At 35.5% G+C, this 17,897-nt stretch overlaps 1 protein-coding gene across 5 annotated transcripts in view; it reads right to left on the bottom strand.

Annotated features, from left to right (window-relative positions):
• ATRNL1 (attractin like 1) overlaps positions 1–17,897 on the bottom strand; it is a 1,361,117-nt gene that overhangs the window by 989,191 nt on the left and 354,029 nt on the right. The window lies entirely within an intron of this gene.

Below are 17,897 nucleotides of genomic sequence, written 5' to 3'. Positions count from 1 at the left end.
AGAGAGAGAGAGAGAGAGAAAGAGAGAGAGAGACAGAAAAAGAGAGAGAAAGAGAGAGAGATGGATTTGTCATAAATATTTACATTGCAGAATGTGTAGTTATGGCAATAATGCTTTAGTTATATATGAATCTACATAGTCTATATCATTATGATCAAAATTAATTAGTACTCAAAAATCACATATTAATTCATGGGTGTTAGTAAATAAACTTACCTAATACAATAAATACTTTGCAACTGTTACAGCCTTAGTATATTTAAGGAATTCTACTAGTAGTATTTGTGTATAATAAGCCCCAATTTCCCCCTCTAAAATATATGCTATTTTCCCAATGTTCCCAAATTCTCAAAGGAAAATAATCATGCAAGGGATAGAAACATAGATATGTGTGTGGTTGGCGGGGGGGGGTTGGGGGGGGGGGGTTCTTGTCTTAGTCTCGCCTTATTTAACACTTGACTTTAGCAGATCAGCATACAGTCATACAAGAATTAATCAATCAAGTATTTTATTAAATGTATTTTTAAATCATTTTATTAAATGCAAGAGGCAGCTACGTGGTGCAGTAGATAGAGTACAATGCCTGGAGTCAAGAAGACTTCTCTTTGTGAGTTCAAACCCAGCCTCAGACGCTAGCTATGTGACCCTGGACAAATCACTTAACCCTGTTGGCTGCAGTTCCTTGTCTGCAACGTGAGCTGGAGAAAGAAAGGGCAAACCACTCCAGGATCTTTACCAAGAAAACCCCAAATGGCACAAAGAGTGAAACAAGACTGAAAAATGATTCAATAACATTTGCCAGACAGGGATGACTCTCTCTCCCAGTAGAATACGAGCTCCTTTAAAGGACATAGCATGTTTTTTGCTTTTCTTTGTATTGTCATTACTTAAAATGGTGTCTGACAAAAGGGAAATAATAACTATTTGCTGATGAGCAGGAAATAAGAACCAATTTTTAAAGCAATCTTTTAAAACCTTGAAAAATTCTCCAATTATCAAGTGTAGTTTTATAGACACGACTGATAAAAAGACAAGTAAAATTAGCCTGCAGTAACTATCATTTAAATTGATATAATATTGAGCCTAGATAATAATAATGATGACAAATAAGGTTGACAAAGTACTTAAGCATAGTTGCCAAAATGATATTCTTATAACATTGGTTTCTTAATGTCATTTGACAGCTCAAGAAGATTAAATGACTCCCTATCACCTTTGTAGCATAAACTACAAACTTCTCACTTTGAGATTTAAAATCCTGATTTTAGGATTTTAAAATCCTAATATGATTTTAGCTCTGTGCAAGGAAGAAAGAAAAATCCAGTTGTGACTGGACATTACAGTGCAAATGGGGAATAATGTGTGATAAAACTGGAAAGATAGAAGGAGACTAGGTTGAGCCTAAAATGACATAAAGTACTTCAAATGGCAGAGGAACTCACTTTTCATCCTAGAGGTGATAGGGAACCCCTAGAGTTGATTAAATAGGAAGAAGAAAAGGTTAAATGTGTGCTTCAGGAAGCAGCTGAGCATAAGGTACATTGGAAAGGGGGAAAGATTTGAGGCAATTAGGTTAATATAGAAATCATCCAAGCAACAGGTGATTAGGGCCTAAAGTGGTGTAACAGACCTGTAAATGGAAAGAAGGGAACATTTTTGAGGGATGTTGTGAATACAGAAACAATGAAATTTGTCAACTAAATGGATACTTGGTGTGAGTGAGAATAAGCTTTCACAGACAATGCTAAAGTTGTGAACTTCCATGAACAGAAAGGTAGTGGTGTCCTCAACAATGACAGGAAAGGAATGGGTTTATGGTACTGGAGCTAAGAAAAGATACAAGAGGTAGATTTCTAGGTCTGAAAGTTATCTTCCTCTACCCAATGTCCTTCATGAATTTACAAAAGGCGGAGATTAATTCCCTACTTACAAGTGAGCATCACAAGAGTTCAATATTTTCCTCCCTCACCACATTCAAAAGAGCTATTCAAAATATTCTGGCTCTAAAAAAGAAATTGAGCCTAATATCATAGGCTGAATTGCAATCAAATACATGAAGGACATGTGATAAAAAATATACTTAAGCTCTAACCTATACTGAAGTGTTTTCCAAATGCATTGAAGTTGCATTACCAAAATTAAATAATGCATGTAAAAAAAAAGTTAGTGAACAGATCCATACAAATATAAGGTATTATTCCTATCTGACTTTCACAAAACCACTTGCTCTGATTAATGAGCACATATAAACATATTCTCTAGCTTTGAATACTAATACTTTGGGAATGTCAGGGAAAATAATACTCTTTCTATAGATTTACTAAAGTCTTTCAAAAGAATTTAAAATCAATTTATTTAAACTAACTTAAAAATAACACCCCAGCGTGCTACCCAAGCACTTGGATCTTAGATATAAAGGCAAAGAGGTAGAATAGACAAAGACAGGAACAGCAAGTGAACATTTTTTTAGGTGGTGGTGGAAGTGGAGGGGTAAACAATATGATAGTTGTCCTCAAATATTTCAGATGCTCTCATATAGGAAAGTGATTGGATTTATTTAGCATAGTTGTTTTTTTTTTAAATGATCTCTCATGCCTGAAAGAAAGCTACAGGGAGAAAGATTTTAGTTCAGTATCAGGAAAAAAAGAGTCTATCAGTCAATAATATTTGTCAATCATCAACACGCAAATTTATTAAAATACATTAATAAGCTACTATATAGTGAGCACTATGCTTATAATAGAGATTCAGATAAAAAAGAAAGAAAGAAAGAATCTCCCCTCTCCCACAGATTCATTTTTATTTATTTATTTATTTTATATGGGTGGGGCCAGCTTGTGAAGGGTTCCAAAAGTCAAACTAAGGAGTCCGTATTTTAAGTTAGAGTTAATAAAGAGCCACTGAAGTTTACTGGGTAGTGACTGATTTGAATAGATATGCATTTAAGGAAAATTCCTTCATGAGCTTTGTGGAGCATAGATTGTAATGAACTGAATTTCAGGGGAGAGATCAGTCCTAGATATATCAATCTGTGGATCCTTTACATACAAATGATCATTAAACCCACAGGAGCTGATGAGATTACCAACTGAGAGGGCAGAAAGAAGAAAAGAGGGCCCCAGAATAAGCATTGAGGAATATTTACATTCAGGGGCATGATATGGATGATAAGCCAACATAAGGGAATGAGGAGGGGTAATCAGATTGGAGAAGGATAATGTCATGAAAACCCAAAGAAGAGGGAGCATTCAGGAGGACAAGGTACTCAACAGGATCAAAGGATTCAGAAGGTCCTTGATCAAGAACTGGGAAAGAGAGGTAGATGGTGACTTAGGTACTGAATTCTTTGAAAAGTGAGGAAGAATAATCTAAAAGCTGATGGACAGATACTATATTCTGTAAAGGATGAAAAATGTTAATAGTAAGAAATTCAAAGGATGAAAGGTTTCTGAGTGATGGAGGTAAAGGGAGAGCTTGGAAATGTGACAGTAAGGAATAAGAAACATTCCAACTCCCATCCAAGGCCACTGTGGCAAAGGGTAAAAGAAAAGGTAAAGCCAGTGCAGAGAGGATGGCCAGGTCATCATTAGGCGAAACCAGATTGCAGTGAGAGCAAACAGATACAAGTATGAGAGAAAATGGTCCAGAATGAAGGAAGGTTTATTCATTATGTGTCAGGCACAATTGAAGTGAAGGGCAGAGTTGAAGTGTTTGTTTTAAATTAGTTTTTCTTTACTCATATATTGATGAAGACAAAAAAAAAATCATTATCTAATGCCCTATGTCTCCTTTCCTCATACTTCCAAACAGCATTGTATACTTGGTTCCTCCACTTTCTCTCCTCTTCCTCATTCCTCAATCCCTTGCAATCTGGTTTCCAATTTCAAGTGGAACTTCTCTCTCTAGAGTTACACATGTCCCAGAGAAAGAACTATGGAATCAGAACACAGAATGAAGCAGACCTTTTTCTCTTGTGTTATGTTTTCTTTTAGTTTGGTTTTTCTCATGGTTTCTCCCATTCAGTTTAATTCTTCTGTGCAACATGACTAAAGTGAAAATGTGCTTAATAAGAATGTATTTATAGAACCCATAGAAGACTGCATTCTGTCTTGGGGAGGGAAAGGGGAGGGAGAAGGAGAAAATGTAAGACTTATGGAAGTGATTGTTGAAAACTGAAAACAAATAAATTAATTAAAAATAAAATAAAAAGTTAAAAAAAAAATACACATGTCTCATTCAGGGAAGCTAAGTATACAACCACTGGGGACTACCTCTAAAAAAGGTAGAACATCTTAAGTGAGGAGAAAATGGTTATCACAAATGACTGTAAAGCCAACATAAGCTGCCTCCAGCAGCCTCAAAATTTCTTCTGATAGGACTTCCGAATAAGGCATCTAGGTGGTGCGGGGCAAAGAGTGTTGGACCTGGAGCCAGAAAGACTCATCTTCTTGAGCACAAACCTGGCGTTAGATGCTTACTAGCTGTGTGACCCTGGACAAGTAACTTAACCTTGTTCATCTCAGTTTCCTCATCTGTAAAATGAGCTGGGGAAAGAAACGGCAAACCACTCCAGTATCTTTGCCAAGAAAATCCCAAATGGGGTCACAAAGAGTCAAGTCATGACTGCTGAAAAAAAAACCTGAACAACAACAATTTTAAATTGTTTTAAATAGAGCAACTTATGTCTCACCCACAGTAGATCTACAGAGATAAAGAGAAGGGAGGGTTCGGTCATTCCAGTACCACTTCTAGTTACTTTGACCATGTTTTTTTTTTTTCTTTTTAACTGTTCTTATTTCCTACTACAACCTGTAATAACTATTGCCTGCTTGACATCTTCACCTGCATAACCAGAGGCATCTAAAACTCAACAAATCCCAAACTGCACTCGTTCTTTTGCTCTTAAATGTCATCCCACCACCCTATTCAATATCTGCAGTCTGTCCCCAATGCCTAGAATTCTCTCACTCCTCATGGAATTGCAGTTCAGCTTCAAGTTCAGCTCAAGTGCTCCCTCCTATACGAAGCTTTTCCTGATTTCCTCAGTTGGTAATGTTACCACTTACACAGCAAATTATTTTCTATTTACATTGCATATACTTTATATTGATTTGTTTGTGTAAATGTTGTATCATCTGAGCAGAATGTAAGTTCAGTGACAGCAAACACTATATCCTTGATTTCTTTGTAGGCTCAGTGTGAAGTACATAATAGACATTAAATGAATTAATTAATAAAGTATTTATTAAGAACTTACTATGTGTAAAGGACAATCCCTCATTTCTCAAGGCCCTCAGATAGAGGAGAAAACATGGGAAGCTTTGAGCTACAAGTCAGATGGAAAGGTCTGTGGTCCTTGGAGAATAATGATAAAGCAGATGGTAATGTTTCTCCTCTGATACAATTTCCACTTGAAAAATGCTGTTTCTGATACTGAACCATGTAACAGTGCCAAAATGTTGGGAGGCAAGAACTTTATATTTTGAGTCTTTAGCAACTATGACTTTAGCACCTATTGAAGCAGTTACCAGGCTGCATCTCCACAGGGGCTGCTTTCCAGCAAAGTAGTAGCATTGTTACTCACAAAGCTGATGGGTTCAGAGCCCTGAGTTGTCTCCATCTAGGTTTGAGGGAAGATGGTGATCAAGGTAGTAGTAGCAGTTTGATTTGCCTGGCCATGCTTCCTCCCATCTACCCCTCAGGGTACCCTGCTGCTCCAACTAGACAGGCATAGGTTTTCATGAGTTATGTGCTAAATACACTTTATGTTTTTGTATCCTCAGTAACTAACATAATACCTGGTACATGAAAGGTATGTAGGTGCTTTATGACTGGTTGAATGTTGAGTGAAATACAGTTAAACAAAACTGATTGAAGCAATGTCAACATCAGAAATCACAGGCAACATTATATTCTCTATTAAGAAGAGGGAAAGGTTTCATTTTGATTTCTTTTCCCATTGCACTATACTGGCTCCCAAATCTCAAGATACATTTAGGGACACAGCAAGGAGTCTGGTTTGGCTGAATCAAAGGGCCCATAAAGTAGGGAATAATGGGAGAATGAAACTGAAGAAAAAGTATGTTGGGACCAGATTGTTGAGGGCCTTGAATTCCAGCTGAATCAATCTGTAATTTAGGCAGTAGTTTTTGAAACAACTGGGACATAATGAAAACTGTTTTCAAAACTCATATCTGAAATCAGGCATAATACAGATCAAAGAAGGGAAGGAGTGGAGTCATAGAGGTCAATTACATTATGTCATTATATTATAATTGGGCTCATATTATACCATAAAGCAAATGGTTGAAGGACTGGATTAAAATAATGTCAGTGAATGAAAAAAGGATAAAATACAGGTCTGTGGAATGGGAAGGTTTAATCTGCTCTCTGTATTCTCTCCCCATGTCCTCTGCATATCATTCAATCCCTTTTCATTCAAGTATTTTATAAGAAGATTTTTCTTTTAGAAAAATTAATTTAATAAATTTTTGATATCTTTCCTAATTTCCTTCTGTATTCTTCTCTTTTTTCCTTCCTAGAAAGTCACCCCTTAAAACAAACCCTTTTTAAAAAAAGAAGAGAAAAAAATCAGCAAAACCAATCAATACATCCAAAAAAGATCTAACTATATCCAGGGACTCCCACCTCATATGTCTTCATTGGGGCCAAGCTTATTCATTATAATTTTGCAACATTATTTATTGTTCTGAGATAGTGGTTCTTTCCATTTATATTGTTGTAGCCATGATTCATATTATTTTCTCATCTGACTTACTTCACTTTGAATTAAGTAATCTATTACACTCATGTACCATTAATGTACTAAAAATGTATGTCTCATTCTGTACCCCAAAACCATCACCTCTCTGTAAAAGATAAAATACTTTGTCATTGGTCCTCTGGAATCATGAGTGATCAATTGCATTGATCATAGTTTTTACTGCTTTCAGAGTTCTTTGTTTCTACAATACCATGATTGTGTAAATTTTTCTGGTTTTATTCATGAAATTCTACATTAGTTTATAAAAGTCCTTAAAATCATTCACTTTTATGATATTGATGTTATAGTATAAATTGTTCAGGGGGAGAGACTATTTGGTAGCTAATGTTTTTGTTACATCTTCTTAATCAATACTCTTTTGTAAAAGCTAATTACTGTCAACTAATTGCTATTGTGGAATTCACCTAATGGGTATCATGAGGACAGTATTAGAAAACCATAAACTGAATTCTCAGGAGAAAAATAATCAGGTGACTTCTGGGGAACCAATCTGCCAAGGAAGAGAAGGGGAGGGAATAAGCATTTATATAGCATCTACTATGTCCTAGCTAATACTTGCCAAGCAATTTTTTATTTATAATTTTGTAACTTAAATACAAAATAAGAAAAGAAAAAGGAAACAAACAAATACTAAAAAGGAATAGGAATAAGGGGAAAAAAGAAATAAGAAAAGGGAATAAAATGAGAAAAGAAAAAAAAGCATTATCATGTACACAGCAGAACATGAGAGAGGATTCAAAATACACAGAAATAAATTTCCATTTTAAGAAAGCCTAGATAATAAATACTATATATTGTGTTGACAGTGGTCCATCTTTTCTTTGCTCTTTTGCCCTTCCTTCCAACTTTGTGTGAGATTATTTTTCCTTTTTCCCTAACAAATCCTACTCCATTTTTATTTTATGTTTGTGTATATCTCTTATTTCCTATCCCTCCTGCCTCCTCTCCTTAACTTCTACACTCTACCTTGCCTTCCTATTACTTAACCTACCTCTCCCCCAAGGATCCCTCCCCTATCTTCTCATTTTCATTCATTTAAACACTTTTCTGTACTCCCCCTTTAACTTATTCCCTCACCTTACCCTCTAAAGACCCCTCTCTTATCTTCTCCCCATTCCCTATCCCCTTAGCATTTTATTTCTTTCTGAATTTAGAAGACTTTTTTATACTCTTCTAGATAAATATGTATTGCTTCTTCTTCAACCTATTCCCAGTGAAAGTGGGTTTCCAGAACACACAGCTCTACTCCCCCATATAATTCCTCTGTGTCCTCTAGCAGCTCATTTGTATAAGATAATTACTCTTTTCAGCTGTTCCCAAATGATTGTACTTTTTAAAATTTTAATTTTTAATTAATTAAATTTAATTAAATAAATTAATTTAAAATTTAATTAAATTTAAAATTTTTTAAATCATAACAAACTAAATGGGCAAAGAATATGAACAAGAATTTTTCAGAGGAAGAAATTAAAGCTATCTACAGTCATGTGGAAAAATGCTCTAAATCACCATTGATTAGAGAGACTGTATTGATAATACATGTTTTGTTTTAGTATAATCAAGTGCTTCTGATTGAATAATGTGATTAAAGAAAATAATCCCTACCCATTGATGGCCCTGGGAAGATTTGTCGGAAGGTCCACACCTTTTGTTAAGGAGGCACTGGTTCTCAAGGGTTGTGATGCCCTCTGGCTCTAAAAAGTGTCTAAAAACTCTGAGATGAGGTTTTATTTTGGGGCTTAGTTTTGGAAGGTATGTGTGCCAGACAAGACTCTGGGAAGCCACTAAGTAGCTCCCCAGTTTTGAAAACTCAGATATTGGTGCTTCCCTCTCTGGTAACTATCTATGTATGGTCAGACAGTTGCATCTGTCTGTTGATTTGTGATGAATGTATTGCTTACTCTCAGACAGTTTGGAAGTGCTAACTGTTGATTCAGATTTCTCTGTATTTTCTCTGAAGTTCAGGGTTCTGACTTCTTCCCCTGAACTGAGTGAATGATACATGTGCTTGATTAAAGTGATTGCTGACCTGATAAAGTTGCTTTCTTTTTAGAAATGCAGATCTAAGAACCTGTGATAGAAGGCCCTCCAGTGTATGTCGGGGTTCTTACTCTTACAGAGATGCAAATCAAAACAACTCTGAGGTACCACATCACACCTATCAGATTGGTTAACTTTATAAAACAGAAAAATGATACATGTTGGAGAAGGTGTGGGAAAGTTGGAACTCTTAATTAATTATTCTAAGAACCTGTGATAGCAGCTTACAGGTTTCCAAATGTCTGATATAAGCAATACATACATCATAGATTAGCAGACTGATCTCACTGTCTGATCACAGTTACCAGAGAGGAAAACACCAACATCTGGGTTTTCAAAGCCAGGGGGCTGCTTAGCAATTTCCCAGGGTATATCTGGCACACAAACCTTCTTCCAAAACTAAGCCCAAAGTAAAACTTCACTCTCAGAGTATTTAAAGATTTTTTTTTTAGAGCCAGAAGGCATCACAACCCTTGAGAACCAGTGCCTCATTAACAAAAGATGTAGACCTTCTTACAAATTTTCCCAAGCCCATTTTTGGGTGAGAAATATCTTTAATCACATTAAAATAATTAACAATACAAATACATACACTGTTTCTAGTTAAAGAATGTAGGAAGCAAGAAAGTTCTGTTTTCCACATTCCTAGGTGATAAAGGTTGTGATTTAGCATGGACAGGTTAGAGGTCAGAATCTAATGCACAGGCCCAAGGAGCTGTGTGAGGAAGGGCTATCAGAGAGGAGAACATGAAGTCACATGGCCAGAGGACAGTATCACAGGAGATCCAAAGTTCAGAAAACAGTGTAAGAAACCCCATCTTTCTGAACATGTTGTGGTTGTCCTTGTAACCTTACTGGGGAGGCTACCCATCCATTCGGGGGAATGGATGTAAAGATTAATAAAGGCTTTCCTGATTTCATAACAGACATTGTTCATTACTTAAGGTGAGCATGTTTCTCACTGTTGGAGGCTTGTTAGATGGGCTCATTTCTAACAAAGAAACTCTTGTTTCTGCATTTTACTCCTAGTAAAGACTCTTGATTGACAAAGGCAAGATACAATCAGAGGCACTTGAAACAGCAAAAGATCCTACTTTGCTTGCCATAACAAGATTCTGGATCTCCTTTTCTAACTGGTTGACTTTCTTTCCATAATCTTGTTTTTCTTGGATTCTTCTTATATTTTTTAAAGGTTTTCCTCAATCTCATTTGATTTTAAAGTCTTTTTTTAAGTTCTATGAATTGGGGAGAGGGGGAGGGCAGGTGACCATTTGATGTTAGTCTTTGGGGTAGAAGAGTTTGTTTCAGTATTCTCCTCTGAAGATGAACCCCAGTCTTGTCTATTCCCATAATAACTCCCTATGGTTGGATTCTTTCTCCTCTGCCTGTTCATTTTTTAAAAATATGTAGCAGCTTAGTTTTTGTAATCACTTCTAGTCCTAAGTTATGAGAAACGGCACTTCTGGTCTCATATTCTCCTTCAGCTCTTCCCTCTGCCCTGGAATCAAAATCAAGTGGTCCAGCCTCCAGGAAATGCCCACAGTCAGCTGCACCCCTACCCTACTACTTCTGCATTCAGCAAGTGTGTGCTAGCTCCTTCTTGCCCAGGGCCATGTCTCTGCAGTACTTCTGGTGTGCGCATTGCTTCATAGCAGAGGTTCTCTTAATCTTTCCCAGCTCAGATGCCCAACTCCCCTTGCTGTCCTGGGGCTGAGGCGGAGGCAATCTCCCATCCCAGCTAACCCTAAGGCTTGCTCCTTGCTGTTTAAGTGGACCTAGCCTGGAGATTTACTCTTCACAGGGACCAAAACTTCATCCTGGAATTTTTCTTCAGATTTCTCTCGCTGTCCGAGGAGAACCATTGTTCTGCCCCTACTCATTTATTTTTAATGCTCTGTTTGCCCTAAAGGGCTATTTTATCTCGTTTGAAGAAGAATTTGGAGAGCTTGGAATTTTCTGACCTACTCTGTCATCTTCCCAGAATCCTCTAAGGATTTTTAAAAAATAAATGTTATCTCCTTTAGTCTTCACAACAACTCTGCTATTATTATCCTTTTTACAACCAAGGAAACTGAGGGAAACCGAAGTTAGGTGATTTTTCCAGGGTCACAGAAGTGATTTGAACTCAGATCTTCCTAACTTCTGGTCCAGTGCTCTATCCACTCTGCCACCACTGCTTATAATGGGAGTATAAGTTGGAAAAGGAAAGCCAGAGAGAGTGCTATACAAGGCAAATCTAAAGTTTCTCACATAAATTTACTTCTATTTGGTGAAGCATCTCTAAAGTACATGTAAGCAATTAGAATGAGAACATTGCTGAGCCTCCATTTTGGAAAAACTACCTGCTAAACCATGGACATATTCATTTGTCTAAAAGATCAGCACTATTGATTACCAATGAGTGCTGCTTTGCAGCATTAATCTGAAAATGAAAAACAATAAATTGCTGTTTTAAAAGCTAAAATTACCAACGCTATTGTTGAATGTAAAAAGTCACATTTAATCCTGTACTTGGAGTTTAATTAAATTTTCATACTACTGGGCTATATTTATAGCAATGTAACCATCATCAAATTTTTTCTTAACACTGGCCACTTTATTTTGGAGGAGTAGTAGTAGCAATAGTAATTAATCAAAATAATGACTAGCATTTATACAGTACTTTACGTTTGAAAAGCACTTTACATATGTGAAAGCATTTTATCTTCACAACAACCCTATGAAGTTAATGCTACTATGCCCTTTTTTTACCGTTCAGAAATTGAGGTTGAGAAAGATTAAGTGACTTGCCTAAGAAGTAGTATTTGAGGCAGAATGTGAACTCAGATTTTCTTGAGATTAAATTCAGCTTTTTATCCATTATAATGCTTGCTGCCTATCCAGCATGTTACTAATTCTCAGTTTTACCTTATCTGATGACACTTTACTTTAAGAAAATAGTCATAAATACAATTTCCACTACTAATAAGCTTACTATACATGCATTAATTTCCCTTATTACATGTTTGACTGAACTTTAGCTGTTAATTTCTACCAAATTTTTTTTAAAAATTCAATATTAATTAAAGCAACAAAATTTAAACAATGTTTTTATGTTGTTTTAATTCTTGAAAATTAGCTGTTTATAAATTATATTTTTCTCACTCAAGGTTCAGTGGTAAATCTGGTTTTAATTCACATGATGCATCAAATCAAGTAAATAAAAACAATGTCAATAGTTTTATTAATATTTACTTAAGAAAATTCTACTATTGATGCTGAAAAACCTGAAGTTTCTCTTTAGTGTTTTGTACATTTTACCTTTGAAAATTAGATTCAAAATATGTTGCCCTGTTTCCAGTTTTACTGTTCTTTAAAACCTTTTATTTGCCCATTAGATCAAAATAAGCTATTGAAAGGTGACATCATAAATAAAAGCACACTGGTTAATTTCTTTCCAACAATTAATTTAAAAAAAAAGCATGGTAAAAGCTGGACATGCTTTAACTCCAATAAGGAAAAGAATGCAGATTCAAGTATCACTTCTAAAGAATAATATATATTTTATAGACTGTATAAAAGCTTAGTGAGGCTAAGAATTTCATAAATGCATGAAACTCATCCTTGAGGTGCCCACTTGAGAGAATATATGTACTATTCAAATGTTTCACTATTACTAGACAAACAACATGGTCCAGTGGTGATGGATTAATGATTCCATCTTATTATATTAAGGACAACACATCTGCGGGCCTTGGAATTAACTGTTTACAGACTAACATTTTCATTTGAACAATATGATTAATAGTCATCTTCTAGTTGTCTAGCCTGAAAAGCTTAAGCACTTTACTATTTCATCTTTTCAACTCCACTATAAATATTTTATTAGCAGGAGTAATGTCTTATGCCTTTTTTGTATAACTCAGAGTATCCTGCATGGAGAAAGCACGGAACAAACATTTATTTTTATGTATTTATTTGTCCCTCTTATTCTGTTATAAGCAACACATGGGCATGAACTATTTGTGATGCTTTTGCCTCAAAACAGATTGGCTTCTCAGGAAATTTAGCTGGCCAGCTTGTCAATTATTCACTTACTTGTGTATAACTGATGAATAAAATTATACTGTAAATTTACTTAATAATGTATTATAATTTTCTCCCAAAAATTTCATGTGGATGATATAATACATGTGCTACATTTTATTTGACATTCCAAACATTTAGTCTAATATTAGAAGAATGATAACAATGATGAGTATTTAAATGGCACTTTAAGATTTTCATTTTTGACATGCCTGTTGTCGGTAAGATAACTTTGTAAAACAAAAACTCTAGGAATTGTCATTTTACACATGAAAAAAACTGAGGATCATGAAAATGACCTGTCAGAGGAAGGATTTGAACCCAGATCTCTCATGACCACAGAATCACAGATCTAGAGTTGGAAGGGACATTTGGAGGTTATTGAGCCCAAGATTATCATTTTATAATTAAGGAAAATAAGGCCAAGAGAAGTTAAGTGATTTGCCTATATGGAATGTCCAAGGTGGTAACTGAATCTCGACCCTCCTGTTTCCAAGTCTAGTTCTCTTTCTACCAAATCAAGGTATGTCTAAGTTCTTGCAATGTCACCATCATGATGACTCATCAGCCCATGAGTGTAGATATGAATGGTTCCATGAAGTTGCAGAGATCCAAAGAAAAATTTAACAGTCCATAAATTCTAGTTTACCAAGTAACAGAAAAGATACACCATGTACACAAAAACCTATACTCAAGTATAATACCTATTACTTCATGATTTACAAAGCACTGTACAATTAGCCTATTTGATCCTTACAACACTCTTTTGAAGAAGATAATGAAAGTATTTTCATACTCATTTTATTTATGAGAAATTCAGAGGATCAAGGTGACTTGCCAAAGTCACACAGCAATGAAAGTAGGAACTTAAAATCAGATCTGATTCTTCCTATATGGTATCATTTTGAGTAAAATTTGACATTATTATTACATGGGTATAAAAGAAAAAAGGAAATTCAGGGAAGTAAAATATTATTTCTGACTTGAAGTGACAAAGGGAGATTTCAGGGAGAAGGTGGCATTCAGCACGAGATTTTATAAATTGGCAAGCATTTCGATAGTCAAAGCCAGGAAAGAAAGGACATGCCTGGAGACAGGAACAGGTGGCAAGTAATCAGGAGAATGAGGATTAATCCAACTTGGATAAAACTCATAAAGGGGAGAATTTCGATAAGCAGAAAGGTGCATTGGGTTCAAACTACAGGAAAAAAAAATCAATTCTATTTGATAAGAAGTTGAAGCTACTGAAAATTTTTGGAAGTTGGAATGTGTTCAATGAACTTAGCTATCACACTCCAGTACGATTAATCTATAAATATCATCTAGAATTTATCAGGGGAAAAGTGGAGAAAGTGAGACTCAATTAAAATATGATTGCAAGCATTTAGTCAAAGAGCACCTACATTAGGATATTTAAAATGGGAATGGCAAAAATAAAAAGGATAAATATAAAAGAATTTGCAGATATTTACATAAGAATTACCAACTGATTAAATAGTTATGTAAACAGATCATTTTCTTCCAATCCAATCATAGATGTGAACAGGTAGTGCCTCAGAATAGTTACTCCATACCAAAAGTACTCTGCGCAAGCGCATCTATTCAACATGGTAGCTCATGAGATTCTACTAATATATTTACTTTTTCTCTAGTAAGTAAGAGAATATAATTACTTCAAAACAAAAGCACTTAGTAAAATAGCATAGTGAGGAAATTTTCAATAAACCCTTAAATTTAGGGCATCTCATAGCTTCCCACACACATACACACTGTCAGTGGGAGAGTGATCATATATAGGAATTGTGCTTGAGCGGTCCACATACAGAGCATACATGTGGATGGGCAACTTGCACTTCTGATAACTAGAGGCTTGCTGGTGATTCCATTGTATTGTTCTCACTTGGTCCTACTTCTCACTAATTGTGGTATCTCATAGGACAAGTTGTTCCACTGAGTCTTCTCTCCTAGGTACACTGCTCTATTTAGTTGACCGTGCTACTTCACTGCTTGGTTGTCATGCTATTCCACTGGGTCTACTCTCCTGACATCTCTCCTGGGTGCACTGCCCTATTTGGCTCTGCTAATCCCTACTGGTCTCAGCAAGCAGTTTACTTAGCTACCATCAGCATCTCTACTGGGATTATCTCCTTAGGGCTAGAGAATCCATGTCAGCTTCAGTCATCCAGGGTACACAGGGTCTCTTCCTGATAAAGGAAGGCTGGCAACTTTTTATTTAAAGCTACCATCGTCCAGTAACAAGAGCCAGGCAGAATAGGGCAGTCAATTGATACACATTTTCAAAAAAATGGAAGCAATGATTTTATTGCTATCAGAAAGAGATGGAAAGTTCAGGAGAATAAGGGTTGTATGCACAGCAACAGGACAGGTGGAAGGTAGCTTAGGTGAATAGCTACATGGTATATTAAATATGGTCTTGTTTGGAGTCAGTTAGATAGAGGAAACTGAGTGAGTACTTGTTAATCATGACAACTGAAGTCAATGGTGAGCTTTCCAAAACTGACTGGATTCACTTTCATGGGGACTAGAGGAACAGTTTTTGGAGGTCTGGTCTAGAAAATACTATTCTGGATAAAGAAAAAGAGGGCAAAAGCAGTATAGATGTCAAGATGGCAAGGTGCCCAGAAGGTAAAATTAGGTTTTTCTTTTTTGACCCTTGTCTGAGCAGTGAACTATGTCTTCTGTTATAGATAGCTGTCTAATTTAGGGTTCTAACATTCTTATATACTCCCCAGACTCACTTTGACTTGGGTGCAAATGAATTTACAGCATAAAGTAGGCTAAAAAGGCAAAATGCTATCCACAGAGCTAGTCCTAATTCTTCTCTTTATTACACCTATCTGTGAAAACCTTGGTCTCTCTACAGCAATTTTCCATCTATACACCATAAACCTAGTACTGAGATTACTGTGTAAAAAAGTAAAAACAATACTGCAATGTTTCTTGTATAATTCCATATTACTTTTCAAAATGACCATATCAATTCATGGTTCCAGTAGTAGTAAAATAAAGCATTCTTATTTTCCTATAGGATTGCCTATGTTAATTCAAAGTAAATAATACCACTAGGAAAACACTCATGGAAAGGGTAGATAATATATGTTCTCTCTCTGTTCACTACTATTCATGTAGGCTTGGTATGTGAAAGCTACACTCTATCCATATGTAAATCCCAAGAAATCAAATCAGTTTAGGAAACCAGCTCATTTTAGATAACTTGAAGATATGAAGGGGATAAAAGGATTTTATAACCAGATAAACAAAGGAATCTAGAGGCTCCAGTCTAGGATAAGCAAATTTCACCTGCCTTTGAATACTTGGAACATGAGTAAGGCAAAAAAAAAAATCTTAAAAAGAGGGATTTGTAGAATTTCTTTTTAGTTAAAGCCCATATTCATAGATATTCATTTATCACTTCAGTTTTCATTAACTGCACATCCTCCTTCACACTCAAGCCAAAGGTGGTCATATACCTGCCAGAATCAATTGGTGAATTAAGCTTAAAAATACATGTTAATTATACAATGATTCTGAATATCAGAATTTTATAAGAAACAGTTAAAATAAGAAATTATTTTTCTTCCAATCATGTCTTTTCTTCTTATCCTACCTACTTTTTTATTTGTGTAAAGCTTTGTTTTATGCAATAAAATTATAATTTTTTCTTTAACAAGTTTCTCTATATAGCAACTAGTCAAGAAAATTTCTCCCATCCACAGCTGTATAAATTATAAACTCAAATTTTCTTTTTTTTATTGTGTCACTTTTTATACTGAGTTTACCTATATTTTAGATTGATTTCTTGGCACATACTATTGCCCTCAGTATTATTTACTCTCCTTGAAGGCAGAGACCATTTGTTTTGGTTTGTGTCTTTCTTTGCCCAGTCCCTAGCATAAGCCCTTGCACATAGTAGGTACTTGCTAAGTGCTTGCTGAATAAATGAATGAATGTCTAAATCCATTTAGAATTTGTTGTGGTAGTTAGTGGAAAGCACTGCTCTAAGTAGCCATTTTTCTTCAACCAATTTTGTTAGATGATGTGTTCGTTTCCTGATGATGTCTGTTCTTGTATTCACTAAATACTAAACTGTTATACATATGTGCTCCTCGAGCTGACTTATCAAATCCATTTCATTGGTCTGCTTTACTATATTTTTACCGAGTATGAGACAATTATGAAACTTATTACTGCATAATACATTTTGAGGTCTAATCATTTCCTTTCAGCCTTCTTGAAAATTTTTGTTCATTCTTTGAGACCTTCCTAGTAAAAAGAATGAGCAAGAACAAAGGAAGCACTTGCCAGGGGGCCAAGCATTGCCCAGACACACTCATATATCACCTTCAGTCGATCAGCTGCCAAATTAAAACACCTAAAACATAAAGCTAACTATGGCATATCCCTTACCCAGTGATCATCAAAGGCCCCCTGTAGCCTCTAAGATAAAATATAAACTCCTTCCTAAGCTTTTCATTTAAAGTTCAACTCAATGTAGATCTTATCTAAATTCCCAGTCATTTCTTATTGCACACTTTCATGTACTCAATTCCAGTTTGTGTTTTCCTGCCAGCAGTTCATCATATATGCTCTTCCATCTTCTGCCTTCCAGGTTTGAATAAATGGTTCCCTATGCCTGGAATGAATTCCCTTTTCACCTACTCCTTTCAAAATCACCAGCTTCCTTCAAAATATAGCTCCTACATGAGGTCTTCCCGGGTCCTCTTAAATTAATAAATTGAACCAACACCTAATGAGGCAGAGGATTCTAGGGATTCCCAAATCAGAAAAGAATCAGAGCAGGATGTTCCCAAATGGGTCAAAAGAGAGATAAGTAGCATGATAACAAAATTTAAGAAAAGCATAGCAGCAATTATTAACAGAACGTAAAAGCTAGATGACAGATTCAGAGACGAATTCTCTCAATCTTGTAAAGAATAATTGATCCTTTAAAAATTGCCTTGCAAGGTTGTTATAAGTATTAAATGAG

Source organism: Notamacropus eugenii, chromosome 1, assembly GCF_028372415.1.
Source record: "Notamacropus eugenii isolate mMacEug1 chromosome 1, mMacEug1.pri_v2, whole genome shotgun sequence".
Lineage (NCBI taxonomy): Eukaryota > Metazoa > Chordata > Mammalia > Diprotodontia > Macropodidae > Notamacropus > Notamacropus eugenii.
Note: the sequence above shows the minus strand (reverse complement) of the source record. Positions and strands in the feature narration are given on the sequence as shown.